Source organism: Stenella coeruleoalba, assembly GCF_951394435.1.
Source record: "Stenella coeruleoalba genome assembly, chromosome: 7".
Lineage (NCBI taxonomy): Eukaryota > Metazoa > Chordata > Mammalia > Artiodactyla > Delphinidae > Stenella > Stenella coeruleoalba.
This window is the reverse complement of record NC_137153.1, coordinates 88,260,251-88,282,422: the sequence shown is the minus strand read 5'-3', so window position 1 is coordinate 88,282,422 and position 22,172 is coordinate 88,260,251.

Below are 22,172 nucleotides of genomic sequence, written 5' to 3'. Positions count from 1 at the left end.
TTTTTAACTCCCAATTCCTACCTTACTATATTTTACTTTTCATGGAGGTTGAAAGTAGACTCCCTGTCTCACTGGAGAAATTTGGTGGAGGGGGGAATCCGTCCTGTAGGGGAGCAGCGTGGACAAAGCGGAGAAGGGTTGCTGCCTCCCGGGTACATCCTGGGGCAAACAGTGTCTCAGGCGGTCGCCCGTCCTCTGGGTGAAAGTATCCTAATTTCAGGGGCCCCAGACAGCAGAGGAGGAGTTACAGTGAAGCAGCCTTTGTAGGATTCTCTGAAACATTCCAGACACTTCCAAAGAGCTGCTTGGAGAAGAGCCCTGCCAGGACTTTCCTCAAACTGTTCTGTGTCTTTCCCCACCTCCCCAGGCACCCCCTCTTCTGCTGGCTAAGGTCAGGCTCATCTTAAGCAACAAGAGAGCACTGCTCCCCTCCCCGCACCCATCAAAATGGTGAGGATTTAAATCAGAAAATACTGTTGGCAAGTGTGCAGTGAGATCGGAGAGCGCCTGTGTTACTGGTGGGAGCGTGATGGTCCGTAGGATTCCAAAGCCAGAGCAATGTTCACACCCTTTTTCTCCAGGAATTCTATTCCTCAGGATCTGCCTAAGGGAATAACCAGGTGCTGTCACAGGTTTCACATACGAGGATGCTCACTCAAGCATTATTCATAGTAGCAACAAATTTGGAAACTACCAAAATATCCTATGATAGTGAAGTGGTTTCACAAATCCAAAGACTCAAATACTGAACAGCCATTCCATAACATGTTTTTGAAGAATATTTAATGACATGGGAAAAGGCGACACATGAAATGAAAAAAAGAGACTGCTGCCAAATTATATCTACACGACGATTTCAACGTTGTTAAACGTAGGTAAGAAGCCTTGACGGTTACTCACTAAAATGTTTATGGTGGTTTCTCCGGATTAAGCGTGGTTATAATTATCTTTTTCACTCATTTGTGCATTTCCCAAATTTTCTTTAAGGAGCGTATATTATTTTTAAATTTGAACAAAAATATTAAAAATAAAGTCCTATCATTTTCCAAGGCTCAGCTGAAATTATATTTTTTCCTGGAAACCCTCCTAATGGGTGTGACAAGCGTTTCAAAGATGTGGCCATTAACGTGACAAGTTTCTGTGCCTGTCAGCTCTGGTCATTGAACCTTAGCCCTTGCACCTCTTTTGTGGCACTCATCTCGGTCTCTCTTGCTTTACAGTTATTTAATAAAGTGCCCACCTGCTGCCCTCTCCCCAGGGAGAGGAGGCAACCCGAGGGACAGGGACAAAGTCTGTGTTTTTGTCCTGTTTTTCTAGGGCAGAGGACAGTGAATGTTTATTGAATTTGTTGACTGTGATCAGTCAGATTGTCCAGAGAACAAGAAATTCTAATTGTATCCTGAAAACCTAGATCAGTGGAGCTCATATTCCAAGATTGGATCAAGACCTCTGCTTCTGACCATGACCTGTAAGAAAGGGCTTGGCCGGGGCTTCCCTGGTGGCGCAGTGGTTGGGAGTCCGCCTGCCGATGCAGGGGACACAGGTTCGTGCCCCAGTCCGGGAGGATCCCACATGCCACAGAGTGCCTGGGCCCGTGAGCCATGGCCGCTGAGCCTGCACGTGCCCAGCTGCTGCACAACCACGCAAGCAACGGTCCGCCCCATGCTCACAACTCCTTGGTCGTACTCGCTGTCTCCCTCCATCTCTGGCCCATGCCATGCTCCTTTCAACCTAAGGGCCTTCACACTTATTCCCTTGGCATGTTCCCTTTGTCCCCAGAAAGCTGGCCATCTTCTTGTTATCTGTCAAGTTCAACTCCACAATAGGCTGGTATGGTCCTCCCAATAGTCATGTCCCTTCTTATCCTTTCCCACAGTGTTCATTCTACATTTGTGTGAACATTTGCTTTATGCTTGTCTCTCCTGCTTCACCAGAATCCCCAGAAAGCCAGGTCTGTCTTGATTGTTACAGCTGGTCCCAGCCTCTGGCACACAGCTTGGCACAATCGGGGCTGAATGAACGAAAGGAGACAGATGATGTGGAAAGGACCTGGCAATTAGTAGGCATATTTTTCCACTTCCCTCCATCCCCAGATCCCAGAGCTGATCCAACTCCCTGCATTCAAGCTGATGATGTGGCATCAGAGTTTTACAGCCAGCCAAGGCACAGAGAGGTGAAGAGTCTCGTGGGGCACACAGCTTGTTTACAGTAGGGTGGGGTCCAGAGCCCAAGCTCCCGACTCCTGGCACAATACTCCAAAGAGCTAGCACGTGGAGTTGGAAGCAACCCGAGGACAGGCTCTGTTTTCCCACTTCCCAAGTCCCTTCCAGGGAATGAGTCCTGATATGGTAGATGAGAGTGAATAAAGTCTTTCACGCCATTATTTATCACCAGGGCAGGGAACCCGGAGCTCTGGCCTGTTTGGATCTAGGTCAGTGCAACAACAGTAATCCCTTGCATCTTTACACTGCATTGTCATTTGTAAAGCACAGTTGTTCTCTTGTTTTAGCTTCACAGAAATCCTGTGAGGATGGGCAAGCAGCTGATTAACCCATATAACACGTGAGAAACAAGAAGCCCAGAGAGGCATGTCAGTTTGCCCAAGTTCACACCACTGGTTAGTGGAAGAGCCAAGCCTGGAAGCCAGGCCTCCTGATAACTACTCCAGAGCTCTTTCAGTATTTCCAGCATCTAGCCATGACACGCAAATATTTCTTTATTTTTCTTTATTTTTTCTTTATTTGTTTGTTTATTTTTGGCTGTGTTGGGTCTTTGCTGCTGCGCGCGGGCTTTCTCTAGTTGCAGTGAGCAGGGGCTACTCTTTGTTGCAGTGCGCGGGCTTCTCATTACGGTGGCTTCTCTTGTTGTGGAGCACGGGCTCTAGGCACACAGCCTTCAGTAGGTGCAGCATGCGGGCTCAGTAGTTGCGGCACACAGGCCCTAGGGTGCTCAGGCTTCAGTATTTGTGTCTCATGGGCTCTAGAGCGCAGGCTCAGTAGTTGTGGCGCACGGGCTTAGCTGCTCCACGGATGTGGGATCCTCCTGCACCAGGGATCGAACCCATGTCCCCTGCATTGGCAGCTGGATTCTTAACCACTGTGCCACCAGGGAAGTCCCAAGTCTTTGTTTCTTATAGTACTTTTTAGTCAATGACATCTCAGTAGTGTTGGCCATTTGAAAATAGCTCAGGGAGGAGCTGATGGTGTGATGGGTGTGGCCCCCCATGACTCTGGCTGTCTCCAGGCCCTGGTTTCCATCACCCCAATCATGTGGTCTGGACCTTATGGCTTAAAGTTCCTTTCCTGGCCCCTCTGCTCCGATCCTGACTCTAAGAACAAAACAGATCCTGTACTCTTCCTCCAGGCCCAGACCCTGCAAAGCAGGCAGGACAGGCATGGGGAGTGTTTGTGATGGAATCAGAACCAGGGATTATGTGTACCAGAGAGGAAAGTGCAAGCACTTTCCAGTTGACAAGAATTTGGGCTGTGAAACAGAGAGAGAAGAGAAAGGATGGGGGTCAGGAGCAGAATTCAGAACTCTTAAGAATCTGTCATAGAGATCTTAAGAACAAAGAATCATAGGGACTTCCCTAGCGGTCCAGTGGTTACAACTCCACGCTTCCACTGCAGGGGGCTCGGGTTCAATTCCTGGTCAGGGAACTAAGATCCCTGCATGCTGCGCAGCCAAAGAAAAGAAAAGAACAAAGAATGATATATATTGGGAAAAGCCCAGCTTGGATGTTAAGTTCTGACTTCCAGTTAGATTTCATGCTATAACCTTAGATAGGTCACTAATACATCCCTGGACTTTCATTTTCTCATTTGTAATATTGCATGGAAGGGGAGGGGTTAAGATGTCAAGCTTCCAGTCTTCCCAGTTTGTTCTGGCTGACCCCCAAACTGTTGCTGGGACGGTTCCCATGAATACCTTACATGAAGGATCACTTAGTAAAATATCCAAAGAAAGCAAGTCCTCATTATCTGGGACACCTTAGAACAGTGCTTTAAGAACATAGGCTCAGAAGCCAGACTCCATGAGTTCAAATCCAAGCTTGCCACTTATGAACTGTGTGACCTTGGATCAGTTACAAAATCCCTCTGTGTTTCAGTTTCCTCCTTTGTAAAACAAGAATAATATGTATACCATTGCATAGGGTTGTTTCTTGGATCAAAGGAGTTAATGCAAGTAAAGCACTTAAAATAGGGCCTGAGATATGGTAAACATTCATTAAAAGTGACTCTTATCATTACCTAGCAAAATCTGATACTCTCCATTCCACTTAAATGAAATTTACTGATAACTGATGCTTTCCCTTGGCCCCAATGTTAAAAAGTATAATTACTTTGGATATAAATTAAGAACTACAATCATTTTGAATGTAAACCTTTCCAAAGCACACTGTAAAATGCCTTGCTTTCTTAAACAGGATCTATTAAATATAGTTCCCCTCCTTTCCTGATTCAGGCTGAACAAGAATGGGAGATCACTGTAGACTAGATCATTTCTAAAAACCTTCCTAGTCTAAATTCTAAGATCTCACAGGTAGAACAGGTAAGGTAAGCCCACCTCCACCCTGGGGTGGCTTGTGACATGCCCCTGTCACGGCCGAGTCCCCGGGTGTGGATGGGTCCCCGGGAGCCCAGTGCCCATACCATCCCTTCCACCTTCTGTGCTGTCTGACTCTCTAGGGTCTTCTTGGGCCGAGCATCAGGATCGACAGCAAAGTTATGCTCCCAGGCTCCTGTGCTCTTCCAATATGTTGAAACTCAAGCCGTCTGGCAAGAAATTTGACTCCAGTGGTGCCAAGGATGGCAGTCTGCCCACTGCCCCACTGTGTGCCAGGGCTGGCCTGCAGGCTAGAGCTTGCTTCCCTTCTACCCAGGGCTTGCATCAGACCAGGCAGGGACCATGGGCTACCTCGTTTCCCACGTGGCCCAGGAGAAGGTTTCTGGCAAGCCCACACCAGCACTCAGGACGCCCCTCTCAGCCCCTTTGAGGAGAGGCCCTCAGAGCTGAATGGGACCCAGTGATGGTGGGGTTCCTTGTCACTGGCAGAAAACCTCCTATCCCAAACTGGAGAGCCTCTGATTTTTTTCCCCAAATGGGAGAACCTCTGCCTCTTGCAACCTCACCTGAGGCAAGGTTAGACGTGAACTCCTGAAACTTGATGAAGGAAATCTCTCTAATGGTCCACAGAAAATGGAGGGAATGTCTCTGCTTAAGCTTTAGGGTCAGACAGATAAGCCTCCAAATGTGTGGTTACCTAACCTCTCTTGCAAGACTGGTGTTTTTGGGTTTTTTGTTTTAGCTCTCAGAATGGTGTCTGGTATATAGCTTAATAAATAGTAGTTGACTCTTCCCATTCCTGGAAGCTTCCTCATCATATGCCCAACACACACAAACACACACACACACCAACCACACGCACATAAACACACATGCCTTTCCCAATGAGGGCCTGGAAGCCTGGGTTAAAGAGGAATTAGAAAGAAGATAAGGGACCAGTTCACTCCTCACCATTGCCTCCCCTCCAGGTATGACTCTTTCTCTCCTCCACCACACTGCCAAGACGACCCCAAAGCCCACTCCCTCCTCCACCCCAGATAACAGCAATTATACCAAACAGTTCTTGAGTGCTTCCTCTGTGCCAGGTGCTGAACACCTCTCATGCATCATTCCAGCAGCCTAGGGGCCAGGTCAGCCATCCTCAGGGGTCCCAGCCAGGCCGGGCTATAAAGACAAAAACTTCCGGGTCTCCTGCAGTCCCAAAGTCCAATTCCTTTAGACAACACCAGCCCAGAAGATCGCCAAGCATCATTTTCTGACATCAAACATTCCTGAGAAAGTGCCTTACCTTCCGTGCTCTCCCATGCTCCACCTTTTTTTTAATCTTCAGATTATCATTTAGATTTTTTCCTGAACTGATATAGCACTGTTCTTTAAAAAAAAAAAAAAAAAAGGTTTTTTTACATGACAATTTACCAAAGTCTTCTTTTGTTGCCTTTTTACTGGTTGATCAACTTTGCTTTTCAGATGAGTTTTACTGATTTTGACAAATTGGAACTACAAGAATAGCTTTCTTGGGCTTCCCTGGTGGCGCACTGGTTGGGAGTTCGCCTGCCAATGCAGGGGACACGGGTTCGAGCCCTGGTCCGGGAAGGTCCCACATGCCATAGAGCAACTAGGCCTGTGTGCCACAACTACTGAGCCTGCACTCTAGAGCCCGCGAGCCACAACTACTGAAGCCCCTGCGCCTAGAGCCCATGCTCTGCAATAATAGAAGCCACCGCAATTTAAAGCCCGTGCACCGCAACAAAGAGTAGTCCCCACTCGCCGCAACTAGAGAAAAGCCCACGTGCAGCAACAAAGACCCAAAAACAGCCAATAAATAAATAATAAATTCTTAAAAAAAAAAAAAGAATAGCTTTCTCGTCCTTTCATAGAGACCCTCAACTCTGAAACTTGAAAGGGAAGGAAATTATCCATTTAAATAGACCAGTTGTTTTGCCCATCATCTCCCTTTCCCCTTCCTTTCTCTCTCTCTATACATATTAACATAATTTCATAAGACATCTCCAAGCAGCATTTCCACTGTAATTAATTGCCTTTCACTCAAAGTGACACATTTAAGAAGTGAAATAGCACAAAGAAAGATATATTTAAGAAATTGAGAGCTCAGTTAACTTTGTTACTGATTGCTGTGAAAATGAGATGCTCTTCCCTAGGAAAAGAGCGACTCAAGGATTAAAGAAGTTTGCCTCATTTAGGGGAAAAAACTACAAGAAACAGAATGAAATATTATCAGGGTTGCCTCAGCGTGACGGAGTGATGGATAAATACTTCCTTGCTTCTAAAGTTTTTCTGAGCTTTCTCATTTTTAAAAACTAAGCATGACTTGTTTTTATAATAAAAAGAAAGGAAAAAACACACTCAGGGTGATGACGGCTGTGATGAAGGTGCTTATCTAATGAGTCATTTCCCACCTCTCACTTCCTGTCTTTTCCTGGGGGAAACATCAGGGCAGAGGAGGGAGGAGGCTATGTCATCAAGAAAGACTTGTCCCCAGTGGGCAGATGGAAATTCAGAGGTTGCACAACTTGCCCAGAGTCACAAAATCTTTGGCAAAATTAGAATACACTCTGCCTGTTGGTTATCAGGTTGTCTGCCCAGAGCTCAGTGCTATGCTTTCCCCATTGCTCAATGCCAATGAATAATTACAGGCATCCTAAGCCATTCCAGAAACACAGCCTCCTAATGAAGACTAGGCTCCAGACAACCTCATACACATTAGGAAGGCTACTATCAAAACACAAAAACAGGGGCTTCCCTGGTGGCACAGTGGTTGAGAGTCCGCCTGCCGATGCAGGGGACACGGGTTCATGCCCCAGTCCGGGAGGATCCCACGTGCCACGGAGCGGCTGGGCCCGTGAGCCATGGCCGCTGAGCCTGTGCGTCCGGAGCCTGTGCTCCGCAACGGGAGAGGCCACAGCAGTGAGAGGCCCGCGTACCGCCAAAAAAAAAAAAAAAAAGAAAAAACAAAAACAAAACAGAAAATAACAAGTGTTGACGAAGATGTGGCGAAACTGGAACCCTTGTGCACTATTGCTGGGATTGTAAAATGGTGCAACAGCTATGGAAGACAGGATAGAGGTTCCTCAAAAAATTAAAAATAGAACTACGTTATGATCTAGCAATCCGAATTCTGGATATATATCCAAAAGTATTGAAGGCAGGGACTTGAAAAAGTATTTGTATACCCATTATTCATTATTATTCACGAAAGCCAAGATATGGAAGCAACTTAAATGCCTATCAACGGATAAATGGATAAACAAAATGTGGTTTATATATACGGTGGGATATTCTTCAGCCTTAAAAAAGAAGGAAATTCTGACACATGCTACAACATGGATGAACCTTAAGGACATTCTACTAAGTGAAATAAGCCAGTTACAAAAAGACAAATACTGCATGGTTCCGCTTATAAGAGGTATCTAGAGAAGTAAAATTTATAGACATAGAAATAGAACGGTAGTTACCAAGGGCTGGGGGGAGAGGAGGAAAGGGAGTTGTTTAACGGGTATAGAGTTTCAGTTTTACAAGATGAAAAAGTTCTGAAGATTTGTTTCATAACAATGTGAATGTATTTAACACTACTGAACTGTGCACTTAAAAATGGTTAAGATGGTAAGATGTGTTTTTACCACAATTAAAAACAGAAAGACTAGATCGAAGGCGCGAGCAGGTTACTATCTACTGTTTCCATAGACTTGAAGAGGAAGGGTTATTACATTACTATAATAGCCTTGGTAGTGCTCTCATTGGATCACATTGGTTCCTTTGTGTAACATACATGCACACCCATGGCAAGAGCCAGGCGTAGGTGCACCAGACACCGAGGGACTGGAGCCCAAGAATAAAGAGGGCCCTGGCACCAAGCTTGTTGACTCCCAGCTGAGAGCCCCTGGTGGGGGTGGGAAGGAGACAGGATTGGCCTCAGAGCTTCACTGGTCTGGGCCTCTTAAGAGAGGAGAGGGTAGCTTCTGCTCTGGGAAGAAGAGGGCTCTGCGGCTGGAAGAGAGTAACGGTCAGGCCCCTGCAGAGATGTGAAAGGTTTGGGACACGAGAATTACTTTCCAAAGCAGAAATCAGAAGAAATCAGCCCCTTCCACAGCTGAGCTGCCTTTTGTGTGCAAGTCACTGATGCCCTGAGATTCGTTGACAGCTTTGTGATATCTCTCTGACTCCTCCAGCTTCTGCTCTCCCTCACCTACCTTGACCCCCACCTCTTGTGTCTTCCTGATTTTAATACCTATTTCCTGCCTTTGTTCATGCACTCCTTCATTTGCTCTTCCACTCGTTCTTCTGTGCAGCCAATCATTCAATATATCACAGAGGTTAACAGCACAGACTCTGGAGCCATACTGCCTGGGTTCAAATCCCAGCTTTGCCCCTTTCTAGCTGTGTGACCATGAGCAAGTTACTTAGCTTCTCTGTGCCTCCACTTCTCCATCTCTAAAATGAAAATAAAAATAGTGCCTATCGGGCTTCCCTGGTGGCTCAGTGGTTGAGAGTCTGCCTGCCGATGCAGGGGACACGGGTTCGTGCCCCAGTCCGGGAGGATCCCACATGCCACAGAGCGGCTGGGCCCGTGAGCCATGGCCGCTGAGCCCGCGCGTCCGGGGCCTGTGCTCTGCAACAGGAGAGGCCACAACAGTGAGAGGCCCGCGTACCACACACACACACACACAAAATAGTGCCTATCTCAGAGTACTATTCAAAGACTAAAGACTTAAATCCATGTAAAGTGCTGAGACCCATGACTGGCACAAAAGTATGTTAGGAACTCAAAGTATGCACTCAAACTATGTTAGGTATGATCATTCATTCATCAAACATTCATAGTACCTACCACATATCAGGCACAGGCAAAACAATACTGGGGCCATGAGAAAAAGAATCTAGATAAAGTGCCCCTGAGTTGTTCACAGTCTAGTAGGGGAAACAGCCTTATAAGCAACTAGATATAATCCAAAATGGGCAATAAAGTGCTATTAGGGGGTGGGATACGGAAGGTGGGAGGGAGACGCAAGAGGGAGGGAATATGGGGATATATGTATACATATAGCTGATTCACTTTGTTATACAGCAGAAACTAACACAACATTGTAAAGCAATTATACGCCAATAAAGATGTTAAAAACAAACAAACAAACAAAAATGCTCTGGGGCAAGAGGACAGAAAGAAAGGAGAAGCTGATTTAGGGGAGACGTCTTCACAGAAGTCAGGCATTTGTGCTGGACATTGTAATGACAGTATAAGATTCAAGAAGCTGAGACTGGAGACAGCCTCTTCCAGGTGGAGCTTGAACCTAGAAATATGTAAGTACTCAGGAAATGAAAAGAAGTGCTGTGTCCCTGGGGTCGGGTTGCCAGAGAAAATGCAGGACTCTCAGTTAGATTTGAATTTCAGATAAATATATAAATTTTTAGTACAAGGATGCCTCAAATATACTAAAAAATTATCTGTTAACTGAAATTCAAATATAACTGGGCGCCCTATATTATTTTTGCTGAATCTGGCATCCCTACCCTGGGGAGAAAATGAGCCCTTTTGAAGCCTGTGCCCTGGGCCTGAGCTGTGCCCCCACCTCACCCATGTGTGGTTTGCTACCTTCCTGAGTCACTGGCATTGTTGACTCCAGGCTCCAGAGGGACCCTGATGAACTGTTGGTGAATCATTCGGTGCCACTTTGTTATTAACAATCATGCTCCCCTTGTCCAAGACAGATGATGGAAAAATCCCACATTTGTTCATTTTGTTGAAGGTCACTGGGTCTGCCGTTTTTATGTTAGCTTCTTTATTTTTCTGAGATCACATCTCTTTTTTTTTCCTTTGAGATTCATTAGAACTATGATGGAAAAGAATTCATTCCCTTCTTTGCTGTTAGACAGAGAAAGAGAGAGAGGAAAATTTTTAAAATACCAGCATAATGGAGTAACTGAAAACCGTAGCCTTGGCTGGGAAATGCACTGAGGAGACCGAGGTTTCCATGGTGGGCCCAGAATGTTACAGGCTGGTGGCATTTTGTGCCAACTGTTTGGGAGCCTCTCTCTGTAGCTTCCACCCACACTGGGCCTTTAAAGCTTCAGGTGAGCAGCAGTGAGTGAAGAGGACCGCCACACGCAGAAGAGGACCGCCACCTGCAGAAGAGGAACCTGGCCATCCACAACCAGCTCAGAGGCTGGGGAAACAAATGGCGGTCCTCAGGACCCTCCCCTCCCTCATCCATAAAACATGCCTCTTGGAGTCATTTCACGCCCCAGCATCTGCCTGCTGTTCCAGAAAGGTACACCTATTCATCTCTCTCAAAAATGTTTATGGAGAAAAATTATTAGCAAGAGAAAACAAATTCTCTGGCAAGATATTGCCCTTTGCGAGATAACTATTGCTGTGGAAACGTTGACAATGGGGATGGTGTCTGGCTTGAATGTGGTACGCCTGGGAGGACTGGGGGGTGCCCCTCTACAAAAATGCCCGAGCAGGGAGATTCTGCCTCCTAGGAGCCTGTCTATCTGGCTCGGCTGAAAGATATGGTTACAATGAAATTTCTGAGACTAAAGGGAAGTGGGAGGAGGTGTCCTTTTCTTCTCCAGGCACTCAAAGCTTGCTCAGGCTCCCAGGCCAGAAGACACAACACAAAATGTAATCACTGAGATGAAAGGGAAGAACCTACAACCAAGATTACTCTACCCGGCAAGGATCTCACTCAGACTCGATGGAGAAATCAAAAGCTTTACAGACAAGCAAAAGCTAAGAGAATTCAGCACCACCAAACCAGCTCTACAACAAATGCTAAAGGAACTTCTCTAAGTGGGAAACATAAGAGAAGAAAAGGACCTACAAAAACAAACGCAAAACAATTAAGAAAATGTTCATAGGAACATACATAATGATAATTAACTTAAACGTGAATGGATTAAATGCTCCAACAAAAAGACACAGGCTCACTGAATGGATACAAAAACAAGACCCATATATATGCTGTCTACAAGAGACCCACTTCAGACCTAGGGACACATACAGATTGTAAGTGAGGGGATGGAAAAAGATATTCCGTGCAAATGAAGATCAAAAGAAAGCTGGAGTAGCAATACTCATATCAGATAAAATAGACTTTAAAATAAAGAATGTTACAAGAGACAAGGAAGGACACTACATAATGATCAAGGGATCAATCCAAGAAGAAGATATAACAATTATAAATATATAGGCACCCAACATAGCAGCACCTCAATACATAAGGCAGCTGCTAACAGCTATAAAAGAGGAAATGGACAGTAACTCAATAATAGTGGGGGACTTTAACACCTCACTTACGCCAATGGACAGATCATCCAGACAGAAAATTAATAAATGACACAATAGACCAGATAGATTTAATTGATATTTATAGGACATTCTGTCCCCAAAGAGCAGATTACACTTTCTTCTCAAGTGCACACGGAACATTCTCCAAGATAGATCATAACTTGGGTCACAAATCAAGCCTCAGTAAATTTAAGAAAATTGAAATCATATCAAGCATCTTCCCCAACCACAATGCTAGGAGATTAGAAATCAATTACAGGGAAAAAAAAAAAAAAACGTAAAAAACACAAACACATGGAGGCTAAACAATGTTACTAAACAACCAAGAGATCACTGAGGAAATCAAAGAGGAAAAAAAAAAAAAACCTAGAGACAAATTACAATGAAAATGTGACGATCCAAAACCTATGGGATGCAACAAAACAGTTCTAAGAGGGAAGTTTATAGCAATACAATCCTACCTCAAGAAGCAAGAAAAATCTCAAATAAACAATCTAAACTTACACCTAAAGGAACTAGAGAAAGAAGAACAAACAAAACCCAAAGATAGTAGAAGGAAAGAAATCATAAAGGTCAGAGCAGAAATAAATGAAAGAGAAACAAAGAAAACAATAGCAAAGATCAATAAAACGAAAAGCTGGTTCTTTGAGAAGATAAACAAAATTGATAAACCTTTAGCCAGACTCATCAAGAAAAAGAGGGAGGGCTTCCCTGGTGGCGCAGTGGTTGAGAGTCCGCCTGCCAATTCAGGGGACACGGGTTCGTGCCCCGGTCCGGGAGGATCCCACATGCCGTGGAGCGGCTGGGCCCGTGAGCCATGGCCGCTGAGCCTGCGCGTCTGGAGCCTGTCCTCCGCAACGGGAGAGGCCACAGCAGTGAGAGGCCCGTGTACCGCAAAAAAAAAAAAAAAAAAGAAAGAAAAAGAGGGAGAGAACTCAAATCAATAAAATTAGAACTCAAATCAATAAAAAAGGAGAAGTTACAATGGACACCACAGAAATACAAAGCATCATAAGATACTACTACAAGCAACTCTATGCCAATAAAATGGACAACCTGGAAGAAATGGACAGACTCTTAAAAAGGTATAACCTTCCAAGACTGAACCAGGAATAGAAAATATGAACAGACCTATCACAAGTATTGAAATTGAAATTGTATTAAAAATCTTCCAACAAACAGAAGTCCAGGACCAGATGGCTTCACAGGTGAATTCTATCAAACATTTAGAGAAGAGCTAACACCCACCCTTCTCAAAGTCTTCCAAAAAATTGCAGAGGAAGGAACACTCCCAAACTCATTCTACGAGGCCACCATCACCCTGATACCAAAACCAGAGATACTACAAAAAAGAAAATTACAGACTAATATCACTGATGAATATAGATGCAAAAATCCTCAACAAAATAGTAGCAAACAGAATCCAACAACACATTAAAAGGATCATACACCATGATCAAGTGGGATTTATCCCAGGGATGCAAGGATTCTTCAATATATGCAAATCAGTCAGTGTGATACACCATATTAACAAACTGAAGAATAAAAACCATATGATCATCTCAATAGATGTAGAAAAAGCTTTTGACAAAATTCAACACCCATTTATGATAAAAATTATCCAGAAAGTGGGCATAGAGGGAACCTACCTCAACATAATAAAGGCCATATATGACAAACCCACAGCAAACATCATTCTCAATGGTGAAAAACTGAAAGCACTTCCTTTAACATCAGGAACAAGACAAGGATGTCCACTCTCAGCACTCTTATTCAACATAGTTTTGAAAGTCTTAGCCATGGCAATCAGAGAAGAAAAAGAAAGAAAAGGAATCCAAATTGGAAAATAAGAAGTAAAACTGTCACTGTTTGCAGATGAAATGATACGGCAAGGATACACAATGGAGAAAAGACAGTCTCTTCAATAAGTGGTGCTGGGAAAACTGGACAGCTACATGTAAAAGAATGAAATTAGAACACTCCCTAACACCATACACAAAAATAAACTCAAAATGGATTAGAGACCTAAATGTAAGACCACACACACTCTAAAACTCTCAGAGGAACATGGGAAAAACACTCTTTGACATAAACCACAGCAACATCTTTTGTGATCCACCTCCTAGAGTAATGGAAATAAAAACAAAAATAAACAAATGGGACCTAATGAAACTTAAAAGCTTTTGCACAGCAAAGAAAACTACAAACACGATGAAAAGACAACCCTCAGAATGGGAGAAAATATTTGCAAACAAATCAACGGACATAGGATTAATCTCCAAAGTATATAAACAGCTCATGCAGCTCAATATTAAAAAAACAAATCAAAAAATGGACAGAAGACCTAAATAGACATCTCTCCAAAGAAGACATACAGATGGCCAAGAAGCACATGAAAAGCTGCTCAATATCACTAATTATTAGGGAAATGAAAATCAAAACTACAATGAGGTATCACCTCACACTGGTTAGAATAGGCATCATCAGAAAATCTACAAACAACAAATGCTGGAGAGGATGTGGAGAAAAGGGAACCCTCTTGCACTGTTGGTGGGAATGTAAACTGATACAGCCACTATGGAGAACAGTATGGAGGTTCCTTAAAAAACTAAAAATAGAATTACCATATGATCCAGCAATCCCACTACTGGGCATATACCAAGAGGAAACCATAATTCAAAAAGACACATGCACCCCAATGTTCATTGCAGCACTGTTTATAATAGCCAGGACATGGAAGCAACCTAAATGCCCAACGACAGACGAATGGATAAAGAAGTTGTGGTACATAGATATAATGGAATATTACTCAGCCATAAAAAGGAATGAAATTGGGTCATTTGTAGAGACTTGGATGGATCTAGACACTGTCATACAGAGTGAAATAAGTCAGAAAGAGAAAAACAAATATCGTATATTAACGCATATATGTGGAACCCAGAAAAATGGTACAGATGAACCAGTTTGCAGGGCAGAAATAGAGACACAGATGTAGAGAACAAACATATGGACACCAGGGAGGAAAGTGGTGGTGGGAGGGATGAACTGGGAGATTGGGATTGACGTATATACACTAATATGTATAAAATAGATAACTAACAAGAACCTGCTGTATAATAAATAAATAAATTAAATTAAATTTTTAAAAAATGTAATCACTGAAAGAAGTGACCCCCGGCCCCAACCCTGTCTCAGCTGCTTCAGGCAAGAGGGTTTTAGTCATCAGGTGCCATAGACACAGGACTGAGGACATACAAGTTGGACATACAAGTTTTTTAAGACCCTAGAAAAACACTTGCACACCACAAACGTTCTCATCGACTCCAATTTACAAAATGAAAATTCCAAAATTGAAATTTAACTAAATGTCCATGAAATACAGTATTATGTCAACTCTCTAAATTGTTCAATTTGTTATCCATAAAAATGGTATATTTGAAAATGTTGAGTGGATTCTTTCACTTCAAGTTATCCCTAACTCTGCACGATGACTTCTGAGAAATCATAGTCACTAAAAATTAAATTGGCAAAATAATCTTGAAAACTAAATTATTGAATATGCCCTCAAGACTACTTTAAAGCAAAATAATTGCATTTGTAGTGGAATATGGGGGCATTTTGATGTGTGCTATGACACACGGTGGTGCATGTAAAAGTTAGACTGCTTGGCTCCCACAAAGGTAATTGAACAGCCTTGGTCCCCTGGCACCGGGCCCAACTAAAGCTTTAAAGAGAACATGTGGACACAGACAGGGTAATGAAGGTTCTTGTAGCCAACTGAACTGGTTTGTTCTTATAAACCCAGAGGCCATCTAAGCTGGAAGGATCCCTGGCCATCATGGAGTCCAGTGTAAAGACAGGGCCAGTCTCTGGGTCTCTAGACACCAATCCTCTTTGTATAGGATGAGACATCTGAGGCTCAGAGAGGGGCAGATCATCCCATAGGTCACACAGCCAAAGCATTCATCAGGCGCCATAGACACAGGGCTGAGGACCTATAGGCTTAGAGATGGGACTCCAAGACTCCTCCCTCCTAGACTTTGCCTTGGCCACGATACCATGCCTGGACTTCCTTCTTTCTTCACCAAAACACTGAGGCAGCCCCCTTGTCCTTAGCAAAATATCTAGATATCTTTAAAGATCACTGATTGCTTTGATTTTGTAGGGTCCAGCTCATACTCTCAGATGCCTGTTGATGTCTGCCATCCACTTGTTCATCCTATGGCTTTCCCAACCTTAGTCTAGGTTGGGATAAGGCCCACCTTATGAGTTATCCTGTGCAAAACACTTAGACCAAGATCTCCTTTCCAGCAGGGCTCAGCTAGCTGACCAGCTGGCAGATCCAAGTGCCATACCTACAGTGTGAGAACTGGACTGTGCCCTCTGCCGCCCCCTTGTGGCCACTAGGAGAGGTGCGCTGCTTGGGACCCACCCATGTGTGCCAGGCCCTTTTGAGCGAGCTTGATTGCTCTTTCTGGAAAGGCTTCTTTATTCCTGGATGGCTGGCACCTGGACAGCATTCATCTCCTCCATGCCTGCTCTTCCAGTTTATTGCCCATGGCAACTTCAGCATCCTCACCGAGCAATCAGTCCATCAACTCCCTCGTATTAATTGAGCACAGGTCAATGGTGATAAACCTGGGGATGGGGGATTGCAGAGGGGATGTAAGATGTAGTCCATGACCTTGAGGCGTTCAGAGTCAATAAGAAGAGTCAAAACACACGAAAAGATTTTAATAATTTGATGTTCGAGTGTTCTGTGCCAAGAACTTTAAGAATTAAGAAATGAGGTGAAATAGTTGAGGAGGCCCTGGAGAGAGTAGATTTGAACTGGTGTTTGGAAAAAAGGAAGTATTTCAGAAACAAAAGTGTAAAGGAAAAACACTCCTGGGAGTTCCCTGGTTGCCTAGTGGTTAGGATTCTGGGCTTTCACTGCCATGGCCTGGGTTCAATCACTGGTTGGGGAACTGAGATCCTGCAAACTGCGTGGCGTGGCCAAAAAAAATAAAATAAAGGAATATACTCCTACATATCTCCTTTAATCTCATTCTTCCACCACACTACTTCTGGCACCAGATATGTGAGTTTTCCAAACATCAAGCAATTCTGTGACACCAACTGGGTATCCAACAATTTAACTCAACTCTGACACTGTCTACCAGGAGATAGCATCAGATCCCACAGATTAAGGGCTTAGTCCCACAGACCGTACCCCCCCACACCTTCAGATGGCCAATTGCAGACAGACCAGTTATAACTTGGAGATTCCCACTACCCCCTCCTCAGGTTTGATTAATTTGCTAGAACAGAACTCAGGAATTACTAGATTACTGGTTATTGCAAAAGGATATAACTCAGGAACAGCCAGATGGAAGAGACACAGGGCAAGGTATGTGGGAAGGGGCACAGAGAGCTTCCATGCATTCTCCAGGGCACCACTCTTTCCAAATGTGTTCACCAACCCAGAAACTCTCCACCCTCTACTCTTGAGTTTTTAAGGAGGTTTCACTACATAGGCACGACTGATTAAAAATTAGCCATTAACAATTAATTCAACCTCCAGCCCCTCTCCCCTTCCTGGAAGGGGGGCTGAAAGTTTCAACACTCTAATCACTGGTTGTTAGTCCCCCAGCAACGAGCCCCCAGCCCGAGGAGCTTTCCAAAATTCACCTCATTAACATAAACTCTGGTGTGGTTGAAAGGGGCTTGTTCAGAATAACAAAAGACACCCATTTCACATTTGTGCTCTTAACACTTAAGAAATTCCAAGGATTTTAGGAGCTCTGTGGAAGGAATGGGATGAAGACCAAATATATATCTCTTATTATAAATCAAAGCATCACAAGAAGGAAAAGAAGAAGAGTATTCTGGAAGGTAGTAACAGCCATGAGAAGTAACAACTAAGAAAAAAATTATGGCTAAAATAATATTTCCAAGATAAAAGATAAAATGGAGATGAGCTCTCTTCTTATTACCTTCTCCTCTGGGTGCTCCTACCACTTTCTTCACTTTGTTCTTCTTCTTTGCACAGCACGCATTGCTCTCGGACACTAATGTCCTTCCTGCTATTCATTAGGACCCTGCTGGTTGCAAGTAACAGCAAATTACATTAGCTTAAGTAAAAAAGAAATTTATGAATTGAAATAATTGAGAAGGACATGGACAGCAGTGGCAAAGGGTATGACCAAACCCAGGGTTGACACCATGTCACAGTGTCATCAGCTTTCGTGAGTGTTCTCTCTCTCCCTCCCTCCCACACCCCATCTCCACCTCCATCTCTCTCTTCCCCTCCCTCCTCCCCTCCCTCTCCCTCTCCATCTCCACCTATGTTTTTCACTCTGTCCTCACTCTTTGAGAGCCTCATTCTCCCCTACCACAACTGGGCTTCCTCCAAAAGTCATGGAGGATGGCCTTCAAGGTAACCAGTACAACCAGTACTTCTAGTTGTGACCCCAGAACTCTTCCCCACTAGTTCCATCAGAAGACTCCCCAGGAAAGACTTCTACTGGCCCAGTAAATGATAGAGGCAATGACCCTTCTATGTTCTTCCCTTTATCAAGGGGCTAGAAGTCTGGGAAGTGCATGTTCCAGAATTCCTGCCTTCAGAGACAGCAGTTCTTCCAGGAGAAGCACTTGCCAAGATGTGAAAGGCAGAACAAGGCAGAAGCCAGGTTTTCGCTACTCTGGCACCGTCAAACTTTAGGCTTAGGCAGACATGACATTTTGCAGTGGTCTCTAAGTATTTTCCTGAAAATCTCGTGCCTCAGGATGGGAGGCAGCTGTGATCATCCCTACTGGTTTCCTGAGTTCCTTCAAATTCCTGTCTCTGGAAGCTGGAGGCCTCCCTTGACCTTTGTCCAGATTTTCCAGATGCCCTTCATTAAGTCCCTTCCTTCTTAAAATACCTGGAGCAGTTCCTGTTTGTGATCATATCCTAACTGATACATGCGTACACCCCGAGGGTGGAGCGTGGGGTAAGGTCTGTAACACTAATGAAGGAAGAAGAGGAAGAGTGTGCTAGCAGCCAAATCAAGAGCAACCACAGTTCCCCATGAAAAACAGTGGAGGCAAGTTCAGGTGGGTGGAGTGAGGTAAGACTATAGGGAGGCGCTGAAGGCCGGGCATTCAGAACTGATGTACCCGGGAAACAGGAAGTCAAGTGAATATGATGGCAAGGGCCGCATTTTAGGGTAACCAGTGGTGGTGGTATGGGACAAGTTAGGGCGTGGGCAACAGAAAGGAGACAGTGACAACAGAGGTGCCCTAGAATGGGAGAGGTGTGAAAGCACAAGAAAAGGTGCACCTGAGAGATGTGTGGAAAACAAGGATATTTTGGTATGTCACATTTAAGGACTTCAGAATAGCTGCCATTTATGAAGTTACAGTTAATTATACATCAGATAATCTGCTCATTTTTTTTAACTTATGTTAGGTATAACCCTGCAAGGCAGGAATCATCGACATTGACAAATGAGAAAACCAAGGGTCAGGAAGAGTAACTGATACGCTCAGTGTCAATCAGCTAGAGGTCACAGCCAGGACGTGAACTCACTTCTATTGCTCTTCAAGGCCTGCACTCATTCCCCCAAGCTATGCTGCTTTTCTTCCAAAACTGGTCCTTATAACAGTACAAAGGGCCAACCTTGACCCTCACCTGGCAAGAGGCAGTGGAGGACAATCAAAAGGGCAAAGCCTTTGTCCCTCTGACACAAAGCCCTAAGAAGACTACAATCATGAGAAAGCAATGTGACAAATCCAAACTGAGGTATATTCTGCAAAGCAACTGGCCTGGTCTCTTGAAACATGTCAGTGTCATAAAAGACAAAAGATAAAGACTGGAATGCCAAGCTCTAGATGAGAAGAGACTAAAGAAATGTGACAACTAAATACAATGAATGATCCTGAATTGGATGCTGAATCAAAAAAAAAAAATGCTATAAAGGACATTTTAGGGCTTCCCTGGTGGCGCAGTGGTTGAGAGTCCACCTGCCGATGCAGGGGACGCGGGTTCGTGCCCCGGTCCAGGAAGATCCCACGTGCCGAGGAGAGGCTGGGCCGCTGAGCCATGACCGCTGAGTCTGCGCGTCCGGAGCCTGTGCTGCGCAACAGTGAGAGGCCACAACAGTGAGAGGCCCGCGTACCGCAAAAAAAAAAAAAAAAAAAGGACATTTTATAAACAATTGGTAAAGTAAACCAAATATCAAATAGCAATGTATTAATGTTAAACTTCCCAAGTGTGATAATTTTACTGTGGCTTTGTGGAAGAATGCCATTGTTCTCTGGAGATGAGCTGAAATATTTAGGAGTAAATAAAGCGCTTTCAAGTCATTCTCAAATGAATTAGCAAAATTGATAGACAGATAGATGGATGGATAGATAGATACAACTGAAAAATGTTGCTCACCATCTGGTTCTCCAAGAATGAAGTCTCTAGCCACTGCAGTCGCTGACCTTCAACACGCCCTGAAAGGAGTTCAGGATGGAGATCAGGAACAAGGCACTCTGATCTGGAAAAACCGGCAGAACAGGCCTTCAGACAGTTAGATATTTTCAGGAGGAAATTTTATGAACCCAATCTCTTGCATCTTCTCATACCTAGAAAAGCACTAAAATCATTAATGGAGACATCTGCTCCCTGTGACCAGCAGCAACCTTCTGCAGAGATGTGTGCTTGACTGCACGTACCCCCTTCACCAAAATCATATATACACTGACCTCCCCCCCACCTCTTTGGAGCAGTCCTCAGAGCTATCTGAGAGTCTGTCTCCCAGACTATAGTCCTCAGTAAGTCCCCAAATGAAACTGAATTCACAGCTCTCAGGTTGTGCAGTTTTGTTTTGTTACTTTCAGTCGACAATAGATAGAGTGCAGATGTGGCAAAACGTTAAAAATTAAAGGGTCTGTGGGGTTGGTTGTACTATTCTTGCAATTTTTCTGTAGTTTGAAATCTTTCACAATAAAAAGTTAAAAAATTTTAAATGTATCCATCCCTACTCCAAAACAAACAAACAAACAAACAAAAAACCCAAGGAAAGAAAGGAGGCCTTTACATCGAACATACCTGAGTCCAGCTCTTATTAGCTGTGTGACCTCTGAGCCCTCACGTCCTCAGCTGGAAGATGGGTGTTAGTGCCCACCATATGCACTTCTGTGGGATGACGAAGCCTGGACCTGGAGCACAGTGGCCAGCACAGCGTCCTCTTGTGCTCTGTGTCCACATTTGTTCTCCTCCCTTCCTCCCGCCTAATCCCCACTTCTCAGAATCCGTTACACTGGCCTCTGAGGGAGATTTGCTCAGGATAAATAAGAAGAACCATATGTCCCTTAGAATGCACAGGTGAGGTGACATGATGCCCTGCAGGGACACACTGCCTGAGAGGCAGGCTGGCTGACCCTCTGAACGTTGGGTCTTGGGAACAAGAGTAAGAAATGCCTCCACCCGTGATTTCTTGGTTCACACCGTGGATCAGAGCTCAGAGACTAGCCAGAGCTTCTCATAGTGGGATAGTTGGCTCGCCTGAGCAGAATCAGCTGTGGTTCATGTAAAAATGCAGATTCCTGAGCCCCACTATGCTCTGAGTCGGCTTCTCTGCAGTGCAGGCAGTGTACATTCTAATGCTATTTTCTGAGGTGATTCTGAGGCATACCCAGAGTTTAAGCACCCTTGACCCACACCGTGGCCAGGGTGAACGTGTTATTTTATAGCAAAATTGGTCCATTGGAGAAGTGGATTCTCTGTGGTTAGAGCCTAACAATAACATTAAAAGGTTATACCCACCACAAAAATGTCCACAAATGGGAACCAACAGAAATACGAATCGCGTTGTACATAAAGATAAAAGCAGGAGACTTAGGAAAGCAATGTTTCTCTCTGGGCTTTGCCAGCTCCAGACTCAAAGTATATGACTGAAATGCTGCCCCGGTCTTGGGGGTGAGGGGACCCCCCCAAATCCATCACTGTCTGCACCTTGGGACTAGAGCGATCAGAGCGAGCTCGAGGCCCAGGCAGAAGGAACCCCTCCACTCAACATGACTCTGGGAAGCCACAAAAGCCAGCAGTTCCCTCCTCTGGACACGTGCAATAAACGGTGATGCTACAGCGTCTTGCAAACCCCAAGGGCTCCAGAAATTCCAGGGACTGAGAGGCTCACTTAGATTCTGCCCTGGATCTGATGGGACCTCTCCCACTGGCCTTACAGGACTCTGTCTGGGGATGGTCACTCTGTGGGCTGCCATCTGGGTGAAAGAAGCTGACAGGGATCACCTGGTTTTCCCTGGGGCCAGGTGAGGGCTTGTTAGT